Source organism: Podarcis pityusensis, assembly GCF_964106645.2.
Source record: "Podarcis pityusensis genome assembly, chromosome: 9".
NCBI lineage: Eukaryota > Metazoa > Chordata > Lepidosauria > Squamata > Lacertidae > Podarcis > Podarcis pityusensis.
In genome coordinates this window covers 20077309-20085908 of record NC_138034.1, presented here as the reverse complement: position 1 = coordinate 20085908, position 8600 = coordinate 20077309, and the positions used below count along the sequence as shown (strand labels likewise).

The 8600-nt window shown below is 43.1% G+C and overlaps 1 long non-coding RNA gene across 2 annotated transcripts; it reads left to right on the top strand.

Moving 5' to 3' along the window:
• The first annotated feature begins 2 nt into the window (after window positions 1-2).
• LOC308484970 lies at window positions 3-7791 on the top strand. Of its 2 annotated transcripts, XR_013990249.1 has the most exons (4): window positions 3-217; window positions 993-1255; window positions 1994-2092; window positions 3447-7791. It is a non-coding gene; the product is annotated as an uncharacterized lncRNA (long non-coding RNA). The 2 variants fall into 2 exon arrangements; XR_013990248.1 differs by lacking the exon at window positions 993-1255.
• The last annotated feature ends 809 nt before the right edge of the window (window positions 7792-8600 follow it).

Sequence of the window (8600 nt, the reverse complement as noted above, 5' to 3'; positions counted from 1 at the left end):
CCGCGCAAAAAGGCGGGAAGCGCCGTTGTTCGCCTGAGGGCCGAGCGGCCTCGTCCGAGTTCCTGACTGAGGAACTGAAGGGTGGGGGGGAAGGCGACGTTTCCCGCGGCTTCTTCCTTCACAGCTGAGCGACCTCAAGTTACCTATAAGCGGACTAGGCCACACGGCTGTGAAGGAAACGCTTCACAGTGTAACTTGCCGATACTAGGTGGCGCCGGTGAGCTAGGGCAAATTTGACGTATCTTTCAAAGCAGTTTTTTAAAAAGCATTTCCACGGCTGGGCACCGTGGGAGTTGTAGCACACCCTCCGATGAAAAGAGAGACGTTTGATATTTATACCCAGCCACTCTGCGCAGCTGCCAACACATATAAATGTAATAAAACATTGAGCGTTAAAAAAAACCCCTATGCTATACAGCTATGCTTTCAGACAGCTCGGGGGTTGGATAACTCCACACCCTCCAATGAAAATGGGGGCATCGTACCATACCCTCTGACATTTCTGCAAGGAAAGTAGGGGCATCCCATTTCATAATGATAATTTTGCTATTTATACTCTGCCCGTCTGACTGCGTTGCCCCAGCCACTCTGGGCAGCTTCCAACATACTGTATCTAAAAACATCCTAAAACATAAAACGTTTTTTTAAAAAACTTCGCTATACAGTGGTACCTTGGTTCTCAAACTTAATCCGTTCCGGAAATCCGTTCCAAAACGGAAGCATTCCAAAACAGAAGCACACTTTCCCATAGAAAGTAATGCCAAACAGATTAATCCGTTCCAGACTTTTAAAAAGAACCCCTAAAACAGCAATTTAACATGCATTTTACTATCTAATGAGACCATTGATCCATAAAATGAAAGCAATAATGTACTGTACTATTGAATAAATAAGACAGTATTGTAGATGATTAAAATTAAAATTATTATTTTTTCTTACATGCACTGATGATTGTCATTGTTTGGATGGGGGGCTTTTATCCAATTCTGCAGTCACAGAATCAGTCCATCATTAGCTGAACTGGGTTCCACACAGTCACAAAAACAAATTAACCGAGAAAGCCTCAAAAATCCGTTCCGGAAGTCCGTTTGGCTTCTGAAATGTACAAAAACCAAGGCGCAGCTTCTGATTGGTTCAGGCACCCTGGAAACAACAGCCGACAGACGCATCGGATGTTCGGCTTCCGAAAAACGTTCGAAAACCAGAAAAATTCCCAGTTTTCGGCATTTGGGAACCAAGGCGTTTGAGTACCAAGGTACAGTACTACTCTATCTAAAAACATAATAACAGCATGCATGAACATTCCCCTTGGGGAAATTAGGAACACCTTATACAGAAAAGTCGCAGGACACAAACAGAGCAGATCCCTGCACTGCAGCGGGTTGGACTAGATGACTCTTGGGGGTCCCTTCCGACTCTAATAATACCCTATAACAGCATTTCCCAAACTTGGGTCTCCAACTGTTTTTGGATTACAGCAGACCCTCCAAGTCCAGGGACGTCCTTGATTTAGAGAAGCCGTCCCAGTTTCTCATTTGATCCCGGGATGTCCCACTTTTCCTTTGGATGTCCCTATTTTCAATGGAGAAATGTTGGAGGGTATGGAGTTATTCGACCCCCGAGCCATCCGAAGACAGTTTTGTATAGGAAAGGGTTTTTTTTAAATGTTGAATGTTTTCTTATGTTTTTATACAGTATATGTTGGAAACTGCCCAGAGTTGCTGGGGCAACGCAGTCAAATATGTGGGGTAGAAATAGTAAAATTATCATTGTGGAATGGGACGTCCCTATTTTCTTTGGAGAAAAGGCGGAGGCTATGCAGTTCCTATCATCCCTGACCACTGGTTCTGCTAGCGAGGGATGGTGGGAATTATGGTCCAAAAACAGCTGGAGACTCAAGTTTGGGAAACTTAATTTTAGAGTTTGTTGAATTGACTTCATTTTTTTAGAACTTAACGTTTTTCTGTTTCCTTATCTTTTAAACGTGTACCAGGCAGAGGGCCTTCTTGGCAGTGGCATCCTAACTGTAGATGTCAAGAAGATGAAGAATTACACAAGTTTTGGAAGACATCTGAAGGCAGCCCTGTTTGAGGTAGTTTTTAATGCTTTATGTTTTTAGATATGCTGTAAGTCACCCAGAGTGGTGGGGAAAACCCAGGCAAATGGGTGGGGTATAAATAAAATTATTATTATTACTACTACTACTACTTTGATGGCTTTATGCCTTTAAGAGATTGATACATTTGTTTAATAAATAAACGTGTGTTTTTCCCCTTTTTGGATAGTTTAACATCGTGGCACAATTAAAATATTGGATTCTACCTGTGATATTAGGGACGTGGGTGGCGCTGTGGGTTAAACCACAGAGCCTAGGACTTGCTGATCAGAAGGTCGAATCCCCGAGACGGGGTGAGCTCCCGTTGCTCGGTCCCTGCTCCTGGCAACCTAACAGTTCGAAAGCACCTCAAAGTGCAAGTAGATAAATAGGCGGGAAGGTAAACTCTGGCGGGAAGGTAAACTGCGTTTCCGTGCGCTGCTCTGGTTCGCCAGAAGCGGCTTAGTCATGCTGGCCACATGACCCGGAAGCTGTATGCCGGCTCTCTCGGCCAATAAAGCGAGATGAGCGGCGCAACCCCAGAGTCGGTCATGACTGGACCTAATGATCAGGGGTCCCTTTACCTTTATCTTTACCTGTGATATTAACCTGGAGGTAACTGCAAGGGTGGCTGAGTTTCTGTTAATAGTATCTTTTAGAGTGGTGAATGGCACAGTTTAGCAGGAAGACACTCCAATGAAAAATTCTATTGCTATATATCTCATGTGGTTGTTTCTTTGCTTATATTTTTAAAAAAATTTTATATGGGTGTTTTAAGATTATATCTGCAATGCCTAATAAAGGTTTGTAGAAATAAACAAAAAACCCCAATGTTTTGCACTGTTATTGTTTTAATTGTTTTCTTAAATTGTATTATGCAATGGCTGTTGCTGATTTTTATTCTGAGCTGCTTTAAAAAAGCTTGGTTTATTAATTTTTTTACTAGATTTTTTAGCCTCCCTTTCAGGGTGTCTGTCAAGGTGTCTCCCCACAAGGGAGTTCACATGATCAGGGACAAAAAACAAAACAAACATGTACTGTATATCCTTGCTCTTCCTGTGTGTGGCAATTATTCTGTCCGTGATGTTTCTTCCTGTCCTTGTAAAACATGTATTATGCCTATTTTTCCCCGGTTCTTGCTGTTCTCCATCATGCTTTGGGCAGAGCTATTAGCTATTAGCCCACACTTACAACATATATAAAAACACAACAAAACATCCAACATTAAGAAACAAAATTTCCTATATGAGCAACAAACCAACCAATAAATCAATGGAAATCAATAACAACAGCAACAAGAATAACAAAAATAAACAGTTTACAGTTATACCCAATTAAAACAACATCCAAGCCCAACAGAACATTTACTGGTAACCAACCCAAGAAAAACAAAACCGAGGAACCAAAATTGGAAACATTTAAAACATTTTTGCCAGTTGCCTCAACCCGAGAGTTGTTCCCGCAATGTCCCTCAGGCCTCCCAGGAGCCTCTTTTGGCTGTTCAAGGTGAGTTTGGGCTCCACCTCCTAGGCCAGGTAGATGTGGGTCTTGCAGCAGGGAACAGGTTTTCCTTCTGGCACTTGCAGCAGCAAATTACCGTAAATCCCATCCATCTATCCAAGGTAAGTGGGATGTGAACTTAATGGGAAAGTTTGCATACCCCTCAAAGCCTTACCCAAAGCTTACTGCTTTTCTGGTTTGAATTACTCCTTGAGAAGTCCCTATCTGGTGATATTTCTTTTCTAATTTTTATTAAATTTTTCTAAGTTACATTTCAAAATATTCATTTAGACAACCTTAAATCAATGACTTCCATTCTTCTCTTTCTGTGGTTCATTTTGCACACCATACATTCCTGCATATTTTACATGAACTAAACCATTCAGTATTCCATTGTTACCTCCATCAAAACTTATTTACACTGTTGAATTTATCTTAATGCTATTTCTTGACCAGTTCCCCAGGGGCAGTTCCTCATTCTCACCAAAGTCCCAAACAGTTGGAAACCTCGGTGAGGAACTGCGAAGCAATCTACCGCTGTGTGTCAGAGGAAGCTTTCGCTTCCTCCCAATATCTCCATGACTGGAGGGGGGGGTCTCCTTCAAGATTGACGTCTTCCAAATCAACGCAATCAACAGTTATCGGAAGGAATCAGTCCCTTCTGCACGGCCAATAGGCACCGTTCCAAAGTTACCTAATGTTGGTCACATGAGCACCGTTGCACACATTTCGCAACCACCTGTCCTCGTGAGATCCAGAAGCTTGCCCAAAAATACCACACCACAAACGCCCACGAGTCACAGGTTGAGTAATATGTTCCTTTCATTTCACAGATTCAATGTTTGTTTGTTTGTTTGTTTTTTAAATCACATTTAATTGGTGTCGTCAAAAGTTTTTGGGTGGTTTTTCCGGAACTGCCGCCTGGCATCCAGAGATTTCTTCTGAAATCATTGCCCCAAATATTCTCACTAAACAACCAGATAAACAGTCCCTCCAACACTGGAGAGAAGACTGTGGATTTATTTTGTTCTGCTTTTGTGGCATGAGAGTACCATAAATTTATTTCCCCTTTCCAGTCATCTATGTTAATGTCCCCAAATTATTTTTGCTCTCTTTGTCTGTTGCTCATAGTTGTCTAAAACTATCAGATTTGACAGACATCTCATTGCTTGGAATCCTGCGTATAATGAAGAGGGTCCTTTTGATGGACAAAGCGATACTCAGGATTAAATTTTTCAACATTCAAGGGTGGATGTGAATTGTAGGATTTGGGATGACTTGCCTGATGTAGCTGGAGCGAATCCCTCCTCCTGGTTCTCCACCTTCCACTTAATTTGGTCACCTGGTTGCAATCCTTCACAAAAGGCAAAATAAAAATTCTACTTGTTCACGAGCTGGAAACTTTGGATAGTTATCTGGGTAAAATAATAAAAGAGGACACCTGTTCTGAAACAGTTTTACTGGCTGCCAATTCGTTTCCAGGCCCAATTCAAGATGCATCATGTTCGTGCTTCAGGTTGGCCCCAAATACCGGAAAGACCGCCTACTTTCCTACAAACCCTTTGGGGTGGCCAGATCAGGGGCTGTAAGGGGGAGGCTAGAAAAAAGGACGGCGGCTGCAGGGCCTCCAAGAGTCCTGCTTTTCTCGGAAAGCTTTCAGCCGCCACAGGTTCTTTTTTAAAAATAATGTTTATTTGATTTTACAAGTATAAAATTATAGCAATACAACCATCCACATCAACATTTACAGATTCCTCCGAAGCTCTGAACTTCCCACCTCCCCTCCATGGGTCCTATTATTAAACCTTTTCTACTGCATCTTTTCCAATAATCTATATTTTATATAACATCATTGTCTTCACAGTCTTTGCTACATTACAAGTGTGATTGCAACCCTGCTAATGTTTCCATCTGCTTACAGTAGTCTCTTGAGATAAGTTATAAATTTTCCCCATTCTCTATTAAAGTTTTGGTCTTCTTGGTTCCTGAACTTTCCAGTCAGTTTTGCCATTTTGCCATAGTCCAACAGTTTAATTTGCCATTCTTCTCTGGTAGGGACTTGATCTTCTTCCCATCTCTGGGCTAACAACATCCATGCGGCTGTTGTCACACACGTATCAGTAGAAGGGGTTTGAATGTCCTCCTTGGGTGTGCTCTGGACAGCAGGTCACTGGCAGAGCGCATCTTTCTCATGCAGAAAGTCGAAGGTTCAATCCCTGGCATCTCTGAATAGGATTGGGAAAGAACAGCCCCCCCCCCCCCCGGGAAGTGCTGCCAATCATTCTAGAGACAATACTGAAGGACCCAAGGATCAAAATGATAGATAATGAGTTGAAAAAAGTTTAAAATAAACTTTGCTTAAAAAGCTTGAAGCCTTTCTTTTAGGAATCCTAGATGCTGAAATCCCAAGGGAGCAGAAAAGACTATTTACGTACGAGATCATGGCTGTGCCATTGTTACTGGCCCAGATATGGAAAGAAGATAAAGTCCTGACCAGAGAAGGATGGCAGGTGACGTTGATAGATTATGTCGAAATGGCTAAAATGACTGGAAGAATCAGAAATCAGGTAAACCAAAATTTTAATAAGGAATGGGGGAAATTTATAATCTATTTTAAAGACCATTGTAAACAGTTAAAATCGTTAGTAGGATTAGAACAGCACTTGTAGTTTAAGGGTGAATTCTGGACACAATGGAGATGTAAAAGATTTGGACTATCATAAAAGATACAGAAGGAAATGATAAATAACAGAACCCACAAAGGGGAGGATGGAAGTCCAGGAGATTCCTTGAAATCTTGTTTTTATGATTTATGTTTGATACAGCTCTGTAACATTTTAATCTGAAAAACCAAATAAATAAATTTATAAAATAGAAGGACCCAAGGATCTGACTTGCTATAATACAGCTGATGTTGCTTCGTGTTCTCGGTTGCAACTGGAAGCATTAAGAACAGGAGCTTTGATATCCAGTTTTGCATATATGAGCAGCATTCATATGGACGTTAAACGACATTAACCTCTTGACATTGGTGGGAACTCTTGGAGCACATCAAGAAACCAGAATATGATGCCAAAGCTGAAATCCAATATGCTACTTGGAGATTAGAATTGCTCTCTTGCCCACCCCCTCTACTCCTGAGTTATGAAATCTAAGACATGTCAAATAATATTGTTAGCCTGAAAGACACCTTTCAGAGAATGAAGATGGGATATCAACAGGAGACGTCTGAAGTCTTTGGATTGCAGCTTATTGATGCTTCTCCCATCATAGCATTTGTGCTTTGGACCGAATCCCATGTTTCTCCTTGGGGCTTATTTCTCAGCAATTATGCACAGGGTGGACTAGAGGGTGCTGACTGTAAAAGCAGTATTTAAGTGATAGGCGCTATATAATTTACAAGTATTTTATTGTGAATTGTCTTCTACTGTATATGATCACAGCCATACCAGAGGTATAAATCACATTTGAAGCACGTCTCCTGCAAAGAGCTAACAGGCTAATAATTTGTTAATGGTGCCAGGAATAATTGTAGCTCTGTGAGTGGTAAACTATAGTTCCCAGAATTATTTGGGAATGTCATGTGGTTTAAATGGATGGTGTGGATATGAATATTAAAGAGATGGGAAATCTGCATGAAGATAGTGGTGTTTATTTCAGGGAGTTTGGGTTTGTCTGTTGCAGACTTTTGCCATGTAAAACACCAGTAAAATTTCAGGTTCTTGCATTAGCATTTTCTCTCTTTCATCCAGTCTTGGCAATCTAGGACAGTGGACTTTCCACCCCCCATCTGATCTACCTGAAAATCCCTGGGGGGGGGAATGGTTCTCAAGAGACCACTTAATAAATTTCTTAATAAATATGATTTTCATATGCTACTTCCTGAACAGATTAGAGAATCAAAATATATCCTATCATGGCCATTTTTACTTTGCATCATATATGGTTTTTTTGCGTTCTATTAAATTTTTTTTCATGTAGGATAAAAACAACACAAAAATCTAACATCAAACTTGTATTCATGTTTATTTTGGGACACAATACAATCATTTGAACTTATGTCTGAACGTTATTTCTGGAAAAAATACAGTCTCCAAAATGGGAGATAAAAATTCTAAACTGAGAAGCAATTACCGTATTTTTCGCCCTATAGGACACACATTTTCCCCTTCAAAAATGAAGGGGAAATGTGTGTGCGTCCTATGGGGCGAATGCAGGCTTTCGCTGAAGCCTGGTGCGCACTGACCCCTCTCGCTCTTCAGGCTTCAGGAAGCTATCCGCAAGCCTTGCGAGCCCGGGGGGAGTTCCTGCAGGCTCGCAAGGCTTGCGGGCGGCAGCCTGCAGCCCGAAGCATGGGGCACCCTCCGGAGGAGGGCGGGCAACAGCCTGTTCTGGGGGCTGGGGTCGGGGGAAGCTCGGGCTTCCTCCGCCGCCCCCAACCCCGCAAGCAAGCTCCAGGAGCGATGGCGAGGTTGCACAACCTTGCCATCGCTCCCGGACCCGTTCTGGGGGCTGGGGACGGGGAAGCTTGGGCTTCCCCGCCCCCCCCGCCCCGCAAGCAAGCTCCGGGAGTGATGGCGAGGTTGCAAAACCTCGCCATCGCTCCCGGACCCGGAAGCTCGGGCTTCCCCCGCCCCTAGCCCTGCAAGCAAGCTCCGGGAGCGATGGCGAGGTTGCGCAACCTCGCCATCGCTCCCGGACCTGATCAGGGGGCTGGGGTCGGGGGAAGCTCGGGCTTCCCCAGCCCCGCAAGCTCTGGGAACGATGGCGAGGTTGGGCAACCTCGCCTTCGCTCCCGGAGTCCCAGCCCCGAGGCTAAAAACGAAGCTAGGACAGCGAGCGGGATCCATCCCGCTAGCTGTCATGGCTTCTTTGCTCTTTGGGGCTCGGGGGGAAATAATTTTTTTTTCTTTATTCCCCCCCCCCCCAAATAAGTGCGTCCTATGGGCCGGTGCGTCCTATAGGGTGAAAAATACGGTAAAGGATCAGGCGAGTTTAATTACAG